At 39.3% G+C, this 18,729-nt stretch overlaps 1 long non-coding RNA gene across 1 annotated transcript; it reads left to right on the top strand.

The window, feature by feature from the left end:
* The first annotated feature begins 11,273 nt into the window (after nt 1–11,273).
* LOC125317448 lies at nt 11,274–17,874 on the top strand. Its single transcript, XR_007200094.1, has 4 exons — nt 11,274–11,358; nt 15,073–15,144; nt 16,128–16,199; nt 16,763–17,874. It is a non-coding gene; the product is annotated as an uncharacterized LOC125317448 (long non-coding RNA).
* Nucleotides 17,875–18,729: the final 855 nt, after the last annotated feature.

The raw sequence follows: 18,729 nt of genomic DNA, 5'->3' as shown, positions 1-18,729 counted from the left end.
AAAAATTAAAAAATACTTACTTTAGTTTCGACAGTGATTTATTTGTAGTCCAGGATATAAAGGAAGCTTTTCTTTCTAAACATTAGTTGTTTGGTTTAAATGTGAGAGGGAATTTATTGATCCTTTTGGTATTTTTTTTCTTTGATTTCCCATTATTATCAGATGACAAACTGCTGTATATCAGTATAGACTTGGAAGTCCTTTCCCAAACCCCTAGTAGTAGGAACTGAACAGATGAATCAGAGATAGAATAATACATTTTGCTGCTTTCATGCTACATGACATGTTGCTAGGAATAACGAAAACTACAAAAGGAGGAAGAATTCATTAATTGTAATAAACCCAGGGTTTGCCTCTGTATTTTCTGATCTCTAACCTATGCATATTGGTTTTGGTTAAAACTCCCATCCTTTCTTTATTGTCATATATAAATACTAAAGGAGCCAATCAAAATATCATAAAGATTATCAGTTTTACAATTTTAATCATTCCTTATTAAAACAGATGCATGTACAAAAGTAATAAGAGATACAATAATAAGCACAATGAGAGGAAATACTCCAATTACCATGAGTATTACAGAAATTGAATAACAAAGCAAGACTGATGTAATCGAATAGAAAGAAAAAAATGAATAACTTATGATAGGTTAATACTAGGAAAACAAAAAAAATTATTTCTTCTGTGTATTTAATGAATGGAACTAATTTCCAGTATCTTAAGTTTGAATACTATGTTTAATAAAAATGGATTTCTCTACAGACAGGGGTTTCATAACTTATTAATGGGGACATGAGTGCTTAAAGATTAGTCTTCAGTTCCTCTCTATAATATCAGAAAGAAGCAAGTCTTTTTTGTTCCATCCTGTGTATGATTTTATATCTGTTGAAGTTTCATTTTTGCATTTCTTAAAATTTATTTGCAAACATAAAATGTAAAACCAGTTCCATTGGTGAGACAATCAGCTTAACTGCTACCAATAGATCTTTATGAAATTGTTGATGATCAGTAATGTAATAATGAACATATGTAAGGACATCTAAGGGAAACGAAGTCATTTTTCATGAAGGCATGAATTGCATCTCTACATTAAAAAAAGACCACCTAAACCAGCTTAAAGTCCCAGTGACTGACCCATACTGAAATACTCATTATGTTGGAATAATCTATTTCCCCAAGACATCTTCCTGAGCAAGAAAAACATTGCAATCTTCTGTTTAATTTACTATAACATGGTGGACAGATTCCAAAGATGGTCCAGAAAGAAGTAAACAAAATTAAATGGATAGGAAATATTTAAAGTTACATTGGGCTTCTGAGATGGTGGACACACATAGATACACACACTAAAAAAAACCCCAAACAACCCAAAAAATAAGTAGACAACTATTGGATGCATGGTGTAATACAAAAAAAAATTGACCTAAGATGAATAAACTATCTAAGCTACCATACATTTATCAATACTGCTTACAATCCTGAGGTTTTTAGATGTTCATCCATCATTAGAATAACCTTTTCAGGAGGAGAAAAATGGATATGTCAATGAATGTATCCTGACATTATCAAACTATCCTAACTACCAATGAACTCTCCTAACATTAACAAACATCAATGTGTTCTTTGCCATTTAGGTCTGCTCACTCTTTAAACAGGAAAAATTCAATGAATAAAGAAATAATTGCTATTGCATGGTTATTACTTTGTACAGTGGCAGGAAAATAATTTTCTCCAGACTCTTCTGCTAATTGCAGGAACCACTAGCTTTACCAGTAAAACCTTTGGAGAAAAATGCACAAGGTTGGTTGGCCTTTCCCATTTTCTTTTTCATCCAGTCCTGTGTCCCATTCAGCAGTGGATCCACATTTTCTCTAGGCTTTTGTTTTCCTCATGCTTGGAAAATGTTCTTACATCCTTTATGAGCTACCTGACCCTGCTCCCTCCTCTTATTTCTCCTCTCCCTTGCTTCTTTTTTATGTTGTTGGGGTTTTAGGAGCTCTCCTGGGGTTTTTTTTGTTTGTTTTTTTTTCTGTTAAAGGAATTTTTTCCCCCCCATACATGTTGCTAGGGGAACAAATAGCTGGGTGTTTAAGAGAAACAAAAGACCTGGCTTCTCCTTTTGTTTCACCTGGGTGTGTGGGCAGTTGGGTCTCCCACGTTTGGACAGAGAGGAGTCTGCTTGCTTTGGCTGCTTTTCCTTGTGCTGGAAAGCCCCGGGATCCCAAAGCCGCCTTCCCTGCCCCGCTCGGAGCCGGGCCGTGGCTGCCCTGCCCCGCCGTTGTTTTGAGCCTTCGCCGCGTTGTAGCCGTGCTCACCCTGCCTGCCCAGACCTCCGGGGGGGCCTTCCCCGTTTGGATACACCTCGTCTGCCATCCGGGATTTGTGCTCGTCCCTGCTGTTCCAGCCTGCTGTTCCCGAGGGTCCGGCCGGACACCGAGGCCAGCTGTCCGGGGTTTGTGAAGCCTTTGCTCCATCCTTCCCGGGATCCCAGGCCGCCGGTGCCGCGTGCTCCCCGAGCTCGCTCCGGAGCGCCCCCTGCAGCCGCGGGGGAACCATCGCACCTGCCCTGCTCACCGGGAGCCGCCAGCGCCCCTGCCGGCTGCAAGCGGAACTGCACCCGAGGGGAAAGGGCCTGACAGCCGAGAAGGCTGGCACTGGGTTTGTGATTGTTTGCTGTTACTGCCATAGTTATTGTTGCTTGTTTGACTGGTTATACACATTATAGATATATAATAGTAAAGAACTGTTATTCCTATTTCCCATCTCTTTGCCTAAAAGCCCTTGATTTCAAAATTATAATAACTTGGAGGGAAGGGGGCTGCATCTGCCATTCCAAGGGAGGCTTCTGCCTTCCTTAGCAGACACCTGTCTTTCAAACCTAGACATATGTTTTTCAGGAACTTCTTGTTTTTCCATGCATGTCTCCCGACAATATTTTTCACTTTTCTGTAAATGGGGATAGACTGTTCTTGAGTTTTGAGGAGCTGATTCTTGAAAAAAACCCAGCTCTGATGGGTCTCCAGGACCATATCCCACAGCGTTCTTCTAAGAAGGTGCCTGAACAGGCCAAATATGTGGTCTCCTGAAGTTTAGAGCTGTGATCCTTCTATTTGCCTTACTCCTTCCTCTGGTGATCACCCTCATGGTGACTGCTGCCAAACTTGATCCTACCTCTAATCCCCAACTAGTTCTTCCTTGTTTGTAAGTACCAGCTCCAGCAGAATTTTTTCCTTATCAGCTCCTCAATCACCTGTGTTAGGAAGTTGTTACAAAGGCACTCCATAAACCTCCTGGTCTGGTTGTGCACTGCTATGTTATCACTGCAGCAATGCTGTTTCTGCTGCCTCACCCTGTCAAATCACTCTGCACCCTTTGCTTTCCAGCCTAGTCCGCCACTTCCTCAGGGTACTGTTGGCTATCATTCTCCTCTCCCATTGATTTAAGCATTTCTCACCAGACTGGTCAGCTTGTTGGCAAAGGTGCTTTATCAGATGGGTGCTATCTCTTCCCACCACAATCCTCCAAAATGGTAGCAGAGTTTTGAAGGCAAAATCTCCTTTGTCCACATCTGGTATGCAAGCAGCCATTGACTGTAGGATCAATCCAGTCCTCCTAAAATGCTTTCTTAAAGCCCTTCAAAAGCATCTGAGGGAACTCTTGTTTAGCCTGGAGAAAAGGAGGCTGAGGGGAGACCTTATTGTGCTCTAAACTACCCACATGAAGGTTGGGGTGAGATTAGTGTTGGTCTTTTCTGCCAGGTAACAAGCAATAGGACAAGAGGAAATGGCTTCAAGTTGCATCAATGGAAGTTTAGATTGGATATTAGGAAACTTCTTCACTGAAAGGATTATCAAGCATTGGAAGAGGCTCTCCAGGGAAGGGGTTGAATCACCATCCTTGGAGGTGTTTAAAAGACATGTAGATGTGGCTCGTAGGGACATGGCTTAGTGGTGTATTTGACAGTGCTGGGTTAAGATCTGGACTCAATGGTCTTAAAGATCTTTTATAACCTAAACTATTCTGCAATTTCCTTTAATGTAAGGATCAAGGAGAAAACCATCCAGACTTCCATGCTCTTGGCTCTTGCAGTCAGTCATGTAGTCAGACTTCATATGTTTCGGGTATCCCCTGGAAGTATCAGTGCACACATGGAAGTGAACCAGTGTATGGGATTAGAAGGACTAGTCAGCCCCAGCAGCTTCTTCTCAAAGTTCCAGATCTGAGTGCTATAAAGCAGAAAATCTACCTAGGAGAGAAATGAGCTTAGCAGTTTGGAGTTACTACTGTCTTACTGCTGCTCAGCTCAGCCGCATTGGGTATTTTGTCTGACAGAGATCTCAGTCCTTCATCTGCTACAAGGGCAGTGCTGTGCTCTGTGGCTGCAGATTTGCAGGGGGAACAGGAGCTGGAGGAGACAGAAGTCACAAGCTTCCAGCCTTGGTCATCATGGAAATCTTTGTTTCTTATCCAGACATGCACAGATTCTGCCTTTGCCTCTGCCACCTAGGTTTTCAGGCTCTTGTGTCTGCAGGGTTTTGGAGAAAATCCAGTGAATTTCTTTCTCAATACCTCTGGTCCTGTGAAGTCAGTCTGTCTCCTCCTGCAGCTCCTTTCCTTGGCAGCACAACCTGTTCATTCATGAACACTTACTGCAGGGAAGGAGCTCACCTTACCCCAGTACCAGTAAGAGTCCCCAGGCACCCCTGAAGCCCCAAGTCTGTGAGGCTGTGTCCTCTGCTGGGAGATCCTTCATAGTGTCCTCTATCCAAGGACAACTCTATTGTTGCTGCTCCAGCAACTGTCAGAACTGTGCCCTGTGGCATGTCAACACCACCACTCAGCCCATCTGTGTTGCCCTCAGCAAAGCTCCTGGTTCCCTTCTGCAAGAACTGCCACCTCTGCTAGCTGCTTTCCCTGGAAACTGTGTCCTGAGCCAGCAGTTCTGCAAACCTCCCCTTATGGCCTGCTGGAAGGGTGCTTGATCCTCCCTGATCAGGAGCCACTTGGAACAAATGCTCAACACACCCTTTGATTAAGATCATCTGACAGAACATGTTAGAAGCTGCTAGAGCTTGCTGGAGTCATAGGTCTGAGCAGGTAACCTTTCTTGTCAGTGGTAGGTGCCTTAATGTTTCTCAGAAAATGCACAGGAATACCCTGATGATCTCAAGACAAAATTCCCAGATGATCCCCAGAGTCTAGAAATGTTTTCGCTGAAATGCTTCAGTTGAAAACTTGATGAGCATTAACTTGAATCTATTACTCCACTATATTAATTGCTTTAGAAGGAGAATCTGTTTGTTGATTTTAGGTATAAGTTGTTGTATGGTTCTCTGGATTGAAATCAGTTTATCTTAAATCCTTTGCTTGCTTCCAGGGCACTAAAACTGTGAGCAGTGGGCTGGAAGAAAATGGGGAAAAATGCCAAAATGTACAATACTTGGATTATTTTGGCTATAGCTATGTTAATAAATGTGCCTGGAATGGCTCTTTGGCACTGAACTCAGCTGGCACCAAACAGCTCATGGCCAAACTGCTAAACTCTTTTTCCCTCCAAAACAGGACAGCTACATTCAGACTGAGAATGGCCCTTGGTCCTTCGTGTATGCTCATTCCAACACTGTGCCTTGAAATTATTTCAAAGACCACTATTTGGCCAGGCTGAAAACTGTTTAAGGGACTGTTTTAACACTTTAACAGCCTGTATTATTAAGTTCCAATGTCCATGAACATTCCTCTCTACCATTTCCATTAAATGTCTTTTGTACATCATTCTCCAATGGCCATATCTCCAGTAACTAGCTGTTATAGGTTCATGGGTCTGAACAGCTTCTGAGTACTATAGTGTCTTGAAGATAAGTTAAAACAGGATTTCTTAATTGGGTCTGAATGCCTCATTCACTTAAACAAAATCACAAGCTTTTTCCAAGATCGATAAGCCCTAAGTCAGATTTTCCTAATACAAGGAGATAAAAAATGAGAGGGAAAATTTACATTACAGTATTTAGCAAAGCAGTACAGGACCATATGGATAAGAAGTACATAGGCAATGTGCTTCTGGGTAACTTTTCTCAAGCAAAGACACACTCTTAAGGACCTTGTTCTCACTTGCTGTAGAATAACTGGGAGACGTGAAAGCAGTTGTAGCCCTCCTTCACCATCAGCAAATGCAGTATGGCTGCAAGAAAATGACTGCTCCCCTCCCCTGCAAAATAGCAAGAGTTCTAGTCAGCTAGTGCAACCGAAGTTCTATACCATTGCACCTTCTTGCTGATGTTTTGCGGCTTTTGTTGAGGCGGATATAACAGCACACACTTGTTGTAATCCAAAGTCGAGAGAGAGATAGAGATTTTTTATTTTCTCTACTGCCATTCTTATACCTCCTCACAATGGCTGTGGCTTGATTTAAGATTGGCTGCTTAGTAAACAATGACAAGGCGGTCTAACAAACAATGACCATTCAAGCAGTAAAACAATCAGCTATACAAGCAAAGGTATAGCTCCTACATATTATCCACAAGTTCTTCCTTGTACACACTCGATGTCCCATAACAAGAACATCCTCTCCTTGTGTCCAGAACATCTTCTCTCATTGATTATCTTGGCCTTCTCTGTGGGTTTCACTGAAGCTGCAAAATTTCCTCTCTAAAATTCTCACGGGTAAATTCTGACCAATTTCAGGTCAGGCTCTGTGAGGCCCCCAGTCCAGCTGTCAGCCTCATCAATGTTTTTATACAAAGATTTGAAATTTTAATGATTTTCTCTTCCATTAAGAAGAAAACAAAGTTACAGCACATAATCATGGAATGGCCTGGGTTGGAAGGGACCTTAAAGATGATCTAGTTCCAACCCCTCTGCCACGGGGCGGGGGGACCCCTTCCACTAGACCAAGCTGGTCAGAGCTCCATCCAAACTGGTCTAAAACACTTCCAGGGATGAGAATCCACAACTTCTCTGAACAGCACTAGAAGTTCCTTATAGGCTGCTAACTTAGAAATAAAACTCAGCCGTTTTCAGAGGCTTATAGAATTAAAGTTGTATAATACCACAATTATGTTATCATATGAAATGAGTTTAGTCTAGAACACTTGTAATCAAAGATTTCTTGCAAACTTGCTTTGAAAACTTCGTATCTAGAAAATAAATGGTTGCCTATCTGTGAACCCACTAAATAAAATAAGCTAAATGAAGATATGAAAGCATGGGACACATACATAGAATTATCATCTATTTGGGCGAAGAATAGAGGTAGTTTAGTTATAAATTATAAGTGAAACCTTGGAACTGGTGAAGCTATTGACAAAAATCCCTCTGTTGCTACTAGATTCAGAATATCACCCTGTATAGATGCTGGAAATAAATAAGAAACAAATCTTAGCTCAATGGTTAAAAAATGCATTTGGATCATCACTCTTTAAGAAAAGTTGCCAAAAAATCCCCTATTATTAATGCAAAAAAAGTAAAGTTGACACAAATTAAAAGATGGGGCTCACCTGCTTTTCTGCTGAAATGTATTTTCTCACCTACCAGTTAAATGCAATACAGACATTTTTACATTGTGCATATTTTTGGTAAAGTGTTATTTTTGTCTTAAGAACAGATGGGCCATTAGATCTGATTAATTCAGTTTGCCTAGTACAAAAATGATCTAAATGTAGTAATTGGTGATGTATAAAAGAGGATTATTAAAAAAAAAGTTGATTTTTTAGCAACAGTAACAGTAGCCCATTGACACTAAACGTGCCGTAATTATGCCTCCCCTGCTGGGGGAGAAATTTAGAGTCCTTGCCAGGAGTTCAAGAGACGAATGGACCTCCAGCCTTCTCTGCTTTCAGGTAGATGTTTATTAAGTCTTATCAGAGAAATAGAGCCACTTAATGTGACCCAGACATAGCACAGAGCAGAGAATGCAGGAGAATGCCCCGTTATCAAGATTTACAGTCTTTTAAAGGTAAATCAACAAATTATTTTTATTTTTCTACCTATGTATAAGAAATTATCTAGTCACATAGACAGGAACTGCGGAATTCTCTACCCAATCATCCCAAACTACTTCTACTGCAGAATATGGAGTAGTAGTAGAAGAAGAAGAAGGTCTGGAGAACAACAACAATCCTCCATTTGGAAGTTTTTTGCTTTTATCTATTTACTATATTAACAAACCCAAATCTTCTAAATTTTTTACCCTGTGACAATCTTACATAATATTCTATCACCTAGTTTACACCAGTGTAGATTATAATTCCTCCCAGAGGGTAAGCAATTTTCTCCAAGGACGAAGGTCAAAAACAGTGTTGTCCAGGGGGGGTAGAACCCTTCAAAACAGGCAGAGAAATATTCTCTGCACTCTGGGTTCCTACATCCCATGTATTAAATCTGCCAAAAATTCTGCGTGTTGCTTGTCACTACTGACACACTTATTTCGCATTAAAAATTTATTATAAGCACAAAGCTTAGTGTCTTGGTTTGAAAGACAGGTGTCTGCTAAGGAAGGCAGAAGCCTCCCTTGGAATGGAAGATGCAACCCCCTTTCCCTCCAAGTTATTATAATTTTGAAATCAAAGTGCTTTTAGGCAAAGAGATGGGAAATAGGAATAACAGTTCTTTACTATTATATATGTGTACAACAAATCAACCAAACAACAATAACTATGGCAGTAACAGCAAACAATCACAAACCCAGTGCCAGCCTTCTCGGCTGTCAGGCCCTTTCCCCTCGGGTGCAGTTCCGCTCGCAGCCGGCAGGGGCGCTGGCGGCTCCCGGTGAGCAGGGCAGGTGCGATGGTTCCCCCGCGGCTGCAGGGGGTGCTCTGGAGCGAGCTCGGGGAGCACGCGGCACCGGTGCCCCGGGATCCCGGGAAGGGATGGGACAAAGGCTTCACAAACCCCTGGGCAGCCGATCCCAGTGTCCGGCCGGATCCTCGGGAACAGCAGGCTGGAACGGCAGGCTGGAACAGCAGGGACGAGCACAAATCCCGTATGGCAGACGAGGTGTATCCAAACGGGGAACCCCCCCCCCCCCCCGGAGGTCTGGGCAGGCAGAGCGAGCAGGGCTACAACATAGTGAAGGCTCGAAGCAATGGCGGGGGCAGGGCAGCCACGGCCCGGCTCCCAGCGGGGCAGGGAAGGCGGGCTTGGGATCCCAGGGTTTTCTCTGGCAGAAGGAAAAGCAGCCGACAAAACAGCCTCCCTCTCCAGTCCAAAATGCCGGGGACCGACTGACCGCACACCCAGATGAAACAAAAGAGTAGCCAGATGTACCCCATCCCCAATGGCTAGGTCTTTGTTTTTCTTAAATACCCAGCAATTTGTCCCCCTAGCAACACATATGGGGAAAATTCCTTTAACAGAAAATAACCCAGGAGAGCTCCTAAAACCCCAACACTTAGTTCTCTCCACTGGGGGTAGTGGAGAGAAATGCATATGCCACATAGTCCATGCTATCATATCTATAGGGAGAGCTTTAGGTAATGCATAACCTTCCAGACATCCCATTCCTAAATATTTCTGCAAAAACTATTCTGCAAAACTGACTACAGAATGTGTATATCAGACAAAACTGAATTTCAAGGTCAAGAGAATTCCACTGCAAACCCAACAAATAATATCTTACATTTACCCTCAATTACAGCACCTGGTGACACCATGAGTTCATCTCCAGAAGGTGCATATGAACGAATGGGAACACAAGACTCTTCTTAATCAGATCTTAACAAGATATGGGTCCTAACAAGATATGACAAAAAACTTTATGGAGAAGTCCTATGAAATTTAATAAAATGAAGCCAGAAATAGGTTGTATGGAATTTTGATGAAGTGTCAGGATATGCTCTTATTAAAATTAGCAAAAGAACAATTCTGTATTTCAGAATGTTTTAAAAGGCTATAGAGTTTCCAAAGAATCATAACCAATGTTCAACATTATAAGTATCTTACAGACCTTGATAATTGGGATCATATTGTACTCATTTTGAAATGGTTAAAATTTGGAAAAAAATATGTATTTTGTTAATTAAATATTAGAGAATTTTTCCATAAGCCATAACATTAACAGGCTTAATTTTTCTAATGGGTCACTGCTTTTACAAATGCATTAGCGTTGAAAAGATAAAATTTGCTTAATTCATAGTAAGTTTTATCTTTATTCAAGAGGTTACCTATTTTTTTTTTTCAGTTATTTTTATTTTATTCAGGTATTTTATTTTCTTTAGTTATTTGTTTTCTTAAAGAAGGGAAATAGAGAAAGTAAGCTCATTTTCACTATTAGAGGGCATTTCTGGAAAGTGAAGCCTCTTGATTCTAAATCAGAATTAAATGACATTAATGACATATGCAATGCTGACAAACTGAAACACTGAAAGGGGTGACTCTACCACCTTTTCTTTTTTTTTCTGAGGTAAGATGAACAGACACCATTATATAAATCACCATGATTACACCGTAACAATAAAAAGTTTCTGCCTCAGAAGAACCACTTGTCTTTTCTGAAATATCTTGTTAACCAAGACTGAACATAAACTAAAGAAATTAAATAAGATACAATGACAGAGTAAGTAACAATTGAGGGAAGCAAGCCAGTTTTCTCTACCAAACCCTATCTTAAAATTTGTTGAAACTAATGTGGCGAACTGGGACTACTTTTAGAAGATAAATTTTTCATTCCATATTGTCATAGTGAAGGAAGGGGTGGCTGTACCATGAGGGGGACAAGCCAAGAGCTGAGGGTGACCCCACATTGTCTGTTCTTCAAAATGGAGCAGGGCTGCTGAGGCGAGACTTTCCCTTTTTTTACTGCACCAGCATTAGATTGAAAGAGCATTTAAGGATTGCAGGGCTCTGTATGAGGCCTCTGTCGCGTTTGGCACAACACTCCAGTGAAAAAGTACATTCAAATAAGTGAAACAAAAAATTGCAGTAAGCAAACTTCTCCACTGCAGCTGTAACCTCCTAGATACTCCAGGCAATAGCGACTGTTGCATTTTGATATATCTCTTGCTTATAAAAGTTCCACACCAGAGACTCTAGTGACTTCAGCTTAACATTTGTGTGGGTGGGACAATAATCATGCTTTTGGCATTCACAAAGCTCTTCACTTCTGCTTTGCTTATAGCCAATTGCAAAAGTACCTCTGCAGGGTAAGCTATGAACAACTCCTCTGATTTAAAGAGAGAAAGGAGAACCAAATCTGCGTTCACAAAACGCAGAAAGTGATTAGGAGTCATGAGGGTCTGCCTGTTTGCCTACTTTCACAGTGGGGCAAGATTCTAGGAAAAATCTCACTCTGCTTTGAGGTCTGATGATTTCATCAGCTGTGCTACTGCAGGAGAAACTCAGGGAGCTGAACTCAAGTTTCAGCAGGTAAGGTATCCTTTTCAGTCTATCTCTCATTTAACTCCCAGGAACTCCACTGCACGCTGATGCACATCTCTTAAATATACCATGAGTAGCTCCAGAATACTTATGTTTAAGCTGCCTCTGGTGTACTTCCTGTGTGCCTTTGGCTGCAAGGTTCTGGATGTAGTACAGTCTTAAAAAAATTTGGTTTTTATAGCTTTTTTAGTCCATACATAGTCCAAAATTTGGGATCAAAAGAGGCTTGTGTATATGCTCTGAGACAGCAGCTGCTAAATCATCTTTTGCAACTGGATCCATTAGTGAAGTTTTATTTGATTATATCTATTGTTGTTCTTACTCTCCAGTTCATGATAGTCACCAGTTTCCTTCCAATTTCCTTTAGCTGTAAATACAAAACAGGAGAAAGAAAACAATCTCGCCTTTGTGACACACAGTGAATTTGGCCTTGTATATACAATATATTTTAAACCAAATTCCCTTAGAAGCTAGCAATTAGCAGATGTCAATGCCCAGTTTGCAAGTGGAAGCCAAAACAAAGACTAGAGACCTTCACACCAACGATCTGGATATTAAGTAGGAAAAAAAAATCTTCCAACCATAATACCTCTCTTTGTTTCTTAATGTGGTTGTAGCAATGAGGATTCAGTTGGAACAGCTGTGCAGAAAAAACAGATTTTTATCAATTTGGCATCTGTCTAGGAAAAATACAACATTGAGACTTAAGAGTAGAACAGGGCAGGCAGCTTTACAGCACTAGCTCTGCAACAAATGACACTTAAAAGTTCTTTGCGTTACGAGTTAGCTGGGAAAATACTGAATCCCATCATGGGATTAATTGCATATTCTTTGCTGGAAGAACACTCCTCTCTCAGAGAAGGGATCCAAAACCTGAACATCACTGGGCTATGCACTGCATGATTCATTAGAAGCTGTGAGGCCTCTAAGTATTTAGTTTAACATCTTCAGGACTCTCATAGTGGCTGATGCCATTAAAATCATTGAATTGCTGAGATTGCAAAGGATTTTGGGAGGTCTGTAACCTAAAGTCATGCTCAGGGTCCACACTGAATTCAGACCAGATGCCTCAGGGTTTCGTATGGTTGGCTTTGGAAATCTGCAACCTCTCAAGTAACCATTTTTAGTTATTACCCTCATAATTTTTCTTCTTATATTCAGTCAAAACCTCTCTCATGTAAATTTATGACCAGTTTCATATTTCAGCTCTGAACCTTAGGAAAGAAGTCTTGCTTCAGCAAACTTCTCAGCAACCCCCTCATAGGTACCGAAGCTCCTGTTAGGTTCCCTGCAGTGATCCTTTTCCAGATGGAACAAACTCAGCTCCCTCAGCCCCCTCCTCACAGCACAAACAGCATCCAGCCCCAGCTATCTTGGTGGCCCTCTGCTCAACCTGCTCCAGCTGATCAAAATCTTCCCAGTTTTGGTGTCCCCAAATTGGATGCAACATTCTAGATGTGATCTTAAAAACACAGAGTTATGCAGAATGATTGGTCCTCTTAATATTGCACAGAATACCACTGGCTTTTAATGCTGCCAGAGCTACACTGATCCCAATCATTTCCTACTCCTTCAGGAGCCTTTAAATGGCTTTCAAGAGGACTTCCCCCATGATTTTCTTGGGATTGAAATCTGTCCAGTTATAATTTAAAAAGTTCTGCAATACAGCGTGGACCAAAATGAGAGATTAAATTAACGTAGGTAACGGAAACAGTCCTTCCTTTCTACAGCCTCACACAGCTAGTTAATACTTCATTAGTATTTAAAATCTTGCTTTCCTTGAGGCTTTTGCAGGTAATGTCTGCAAAGTTCAACTCAGCACTAGACCTTTCTTCCTTTTCATAAAGATCAGAAAAATTTTATTTTGTCAGATGTGGATTTTCAACTTGGGACTCTCTCTTTAGGCCTTGGAGTATTTATATTGGTCTTTTAGGAAGAACATTAATGTTTTTCTTTTAAAAAAGAGACAGAGAGGAAGGTTAATTTTTGTTACAAATTAGTAGGAAATCTAGCATGTCAGAAGACCTGTGTTCATTTCCACTTTGTATCTTTATAGGGTACCCAGTTTTCCAACCTTTAAGAAATTGGATAAGGCAAGAATGAAATAAAGCCTCTGCAACATATTGTGCAGATTTCTAAGATATGAGAAAGAAAAAGTTCTTGGTGCATCTGCCTGGTAGTCTCCTTCAGAGTTCCTGTGCCTACAGTACGATTATTTAAGATTTTAAAATGGCAAATATTACTTACACAAATTACTTATACAAAAGTTTTGGAATTGTTGCCTTTAATATTCACAGCGAGTTCCCATACAGGAGTTCCTCCAGATCATTAATTACACCTGTCAATAATTCCTGTTCTTCTTGTTTGCAATGCCTCTTTTGAGATTATGTCCATACACATATTCTACATGTGTAAAGAAAAATTTTATTGAATACATATTCTGAACTACCTATTTTAAGGTGAGATAAAAGCACTTATCTCAGCTACATATTATTTAGGACCACACATCTGTGTAAAAATTCAAAGTTTCAAAATACAGTTAATTTTGAGAAAAAAAAAATCACATAAATTTCTATTTAGAGTTAGGCTAAACTAATAATAAGAGTGATTAATAAAAATAGTAATTCCAAATGCTACATTTACACTTCAACTAAGTTTTCAGTTAGCTGTAACGTACGAGTATGATAAGCAAATAAAAATGTGAAATAATTCTTCCAAAACATTGCATTGCTTAGTGCTTTTTTGTACCTCCCCAGGGAGAACAGAGAGTGGTTGTAAAAACATTGCCATTATTTGTAATTTTATATCACCATTTTGCAAAATTCTTTCTTACTTGTAAAGAAAACATTCAATAAATCTTTTCCAATCAGCCCATTCTGGTCCTGAAGTTCATATCTTTGTGTTCCAACAATGTTTTCTACCAACTTCCCCTACCAACTTCCCCCTAAAATATGCAAGCACTTCTTCCAATCCACCTCAGTTCAACACAGAACATCAACTGCAAGTCATTTTTAGAGAAAATGACCAATAAGAAGCAAATGCGGAGTTGTTTGACTGAATGGTGACTGCAGGGACAGGAAAGTGTATATATGTGTATAAATAATATTTATATATATGCTATACATATACATGTGTGTTCTAGGTTGGATAAGACTGAGAAACAGGAACTGCCTGCAAGGGCACAATTTCTTTCCTGATTCAGATGTTTTTTAATCTTGAACTTAGTTAAAATTTTTTGCAAATTCCAAACCTTTTTAAGAATTCTTAAAATTATAATTTGAATCTAAAAAGTTAGTAAGTTTGCCTGTATAGGTTGGGGAACATCCACCTTTGGATATATTTTGATCTAATGTTGAAGTTACTCCTTCTTTGAGTTGGAGTTTGGACATCACTCTCTGATTTCCAGGGAGTCAAGATTCCATGTAACCATTCCAATAAAGTTGATAGATACCTTTAAAGTGATTTCAAAAATATTTGAGTTAATCAAAGGAAGGCAGGACAGAACCTTACTTTGGATGGAAAGGCCACACAGACCTGGTCCATATGGTACATCCATGTATTACGCTGGTTGAAACTCGAAAAGGAGGGGTGAAGAACACAGTTTATTTCATCTCACCATAAATCTGAGCTTCTTGAATTTTAGAAAGTGATCTTCTGTTACCAATATAAATTTTCATTTTAACTGTTTTCTTTCTTTTCCAGCTTCTTGTCTTCTACCTGCTACTATTTGAAAGACTAAAGAAATCCGTTCTTTTGTTCCTGCTACATTCACTGGTCAGTAACATGTAGATCTGGTTTCATCTAAAATTGTTCTTTGCAGTCAGTTTCTCTTGAAGACATTGCTTCATTGGCATTGAATTGACAATTCAATCTGAAATAGAACAGAGGTATGCTTGATGTGAGGGATAACTATACATACAGAACATGAAGACCCCTAAAATTATAATTCGCAAGTGGAATGCAGCTTTGCAACATTTGCAAACATTATAATCATTTTATCATAGATACTCATTTTTCTTTCTCTCATTAATGCTAGCAGCAACTTTCTGATCTTCTATCTTCTGATCTTCACTCTTGTACAACAAAAAGGTAATTATATGTGCTATTGGCAGGCTGCTACGTGTGGCAATTAATTTAGACTACTGATTTATGAGTGTTGTCTCTTTGTGCACAGAGTTATGATGCACTTAAAAATCTTAATTGATTAAATCAAATAGGCTAGATAGCTTTAATTCAGCAAGAATATTTCATAATATTAAAAGTAGATCTGAGTTCTGAAAAAGTTTAAAAGCACTCTGAATAGTGTATTAATTAAAAAGAATGGAAAATAAAAAGGAAAAAGGAGAAAGAAAAATGTCATGACAATGTAGTTCAAAGTATGACATCTTGCCTGGATGTTCCAGGATTAGATTGCATAAAATGATCTTTCATTCCAGTATAGAGGAATGGAATAAAGATACATCAGCAATATTGTAAATTATGCATCAGAAAGCATTGCCCTTCTCTGACAATGTTACTGACCAACTGTGAGTTTGCATCTGGTGTCAAGGCGACACTACAAATATATAAATGTATGTGCTTGGGAAAGTGCATGAGCAAAGAATTTGTCTGGAAATTCTTTTTCACTAACACAGTTATGTTTCCATTGGACCAGAAGATGACAATGAATCTATTACACTGCCTGGATGTCTACACAATAGCTTGATCATTTTTACATTGGCTATTTTTGTCTTATTAATTTCCTTTTCTTTTTTCAGTTTTCACTTTTTGATTCAAGATCTTTGGGAGGCCTTCTATTACATGTGGGAGACTGAAACTCTGGTTTCTAGGTACTCCCCTTCATTAAATATTTATGAATTATATATACATAAGAAATCTTCCTTGCATAATATATTATTTTATTTTATAATGATGGACATCGTAAATCAACACCATTGATCACTGACGTAATTCTCTTATGCTTAGTTTTAGAATGACTTTCAGTGATCAATATAGTTCAAAGCAACTGCATTGCAGAGCAAATCTACACTTTAAAGCAGAAAACAATGCTATTGCAACATATTCACTTTTAGTGAAACACCAGTACATACAGCATAAGGGAGATATGATGCAGCTGCTTTGCAGTTTGACTGGACTCCTAAGTAATAATTTGTTTTCAAAATTCCAGTCTTTGTTTTGTATCCATATGGTTATTATGGTCTGTCTCTGAAAGCCTTAATATTATGATGGCATTAAATTCAAATTTATTTCTATTTTAAAATCAACAAGATTAACATTTAATGAGCAATACTTGTGAAAGTATCCTTCAATAATTCATCATGCAATCACAGGATATGCATAATATTTGCACATAATTTGTGTAAATATTGCTTTATTTTTTTTGCTTTTACAGGCAAGGAACACTATTGGGACATAATAGCTCATAAACCTGGAAGAAGTGTACCAATATTTATAGACAATAAAGGAAAAATATCTGGTAAACTGTAAACACTGATGTCCATATTTATTAAATGCTGACCTATTACTCTTTTATTTGGGGACCAATGGTGTGTTCCAAAAGTGATTTTAACCTTCCAAGGAGCAATAGGGAAATCTCTCAAGAGTCCTATGACATGTGAGTGTAAATAACTGTGATGTTATTCAGTGTCTGTAACTGTGATTGTCCTGTAAGCAAGATTGAAGTTCCTCATGTTTCTCAAAAGTAGAAGGCATAAAAGTACATGGTAAGATGTAGATTTGCTCTAGGATTTATAGATATTTCTTTGCTAGAGAACAGACAGATAATTTCAATCTGATGTATTTCCTACCTATAATTTTTATGGATTAGTATCGTATTTGAATTAGATATTATTTAAACCTTATTGACTAGACAAGCATAAAGGAACAATCTGCTTGATAGTAATTCCTCACAGTCTACTGAATGCACCACTGCCATTACAATGGCTGGTATTTAAAGCATACAGCTTTATGGACTCTGCAGCTGGACAGAGCTCACACTGGGAGCATGTGACATTCAGCTAAAATCTTATGCTGGCTGCCTGGGGGCTGGTTTCAGGTGTGATGCTGGGCTGTGTGCTGTAATCCAGGCACTCCCCATTTCTCTTAAACAAACTGGGCAGGAAACCCTGACAGGAGCCAAAAGCAAATGTGGCTAAAGCGCAAAGAGAACGGTAGCACGGCTATTGGCAAAGGCAAGATTTTTGAAGAGGAAATTTATATTGTCTAGCTCACTTCCAAGCTTACAACCTATATCAATCTGCAATCAATCATTGACTTGTTTTGGATACCTACCTTATAAAACTTTGCAGGATTTAAATTTTTGTATTCTTTTAAAATACAGCTGGAGGAGTAAACTGTATTTGTATCTTTCATCTCTATTCAATGTTTAGTTCTTACTATGCCAGAATTCAGTTTCCTTTATCTCAAGATAATGAAGTACACATTTCTCACCACACAAAATGTTTTTAGTTTATTGTTCAAGGAGTGAGTGTATAGGATGTACTGACATGAAAGCATTCATGGGCCTATCTGCTGAGACATCCATAAAGAGAAGTCAAGAATCATTAATTTAGAAATAAAAATATAAAAACCTATATAATAAACAAAGTACTTAGGAGGAAGAAGAGTCTTGGATTTGATTCCAGGAGCAGTGGTAGGTTTTATGCCCTTTTTTTCTCCATTGAAATGCAGAGAGCTTCTGGCTGTAATATTTGGGGGGGGTGGGGGGAATAACTTTTAATAGAATTCAATAAGAGTCAAAAGACAAAATTTTGAGACAAAACTCTCTAGATGACACCTCCTTTTCAGTTTCCTACTCAGATTACTTAGATGGTTTTCTTGAGATAGTTTTTCCTTGATACATGGTACACTAATACAAAAGATCTCTAGGATGGAGTATGGAGAAACAGTGCAATAACCTCCAGATTTACAATATTGTCCTAGGTTACAATGTAAGATGTGCCCACTAGCATGTATTTTATCACCATCTTCATGAGCTGTTAAAACCAGGTGGGGCAGTGTTCCCTGCCTCCTCCTTCAAGACTATGTCCTGTTAATGGCCCATCAGTGCCTTGTCTCATGACTCATCATTCCTTTGTGAGATGCTCCACCCAGAGGGAGAAACCAAGCATCCCATCCTGGATATAAACTGTGATTTTTGAAGACAACAGGCAGCCTTTCCCACTGGATTTCCAGAGGACAAGAGCTACATACCTACCACTGGACCTTCTGAGGAAGACCAGATCTTTCTACACAGGGTCACCACTTCAACAGAACCACATCCATTCACTTGAGGAGGACTGCAGCCACCACCTTATCGGACTGCTGCTGCTACCCTGACTAACAGGGCCAGGTCATATA

This window comes from Corvus hawaiiensis, chromosome 26, assembly GCF_020740725.1.
Source record: "Corvus hawaiiensis isolate bCorHaw1 chromosome 26, bCorHaw1.pri.cur, whole genome shotgun sequence".
NCBI classification, from domain to species: Eukaryota; Metazoa; Chordata; class Aves; order Passeriformes; family Corvidae; genus Corvus; species Corvus hawaiiensis.
The sequence above is the reverse complement of the archived record's forward strand: the minus strand, read 5'-3'. Positions and strand labels throughout refer to the sequence as shown.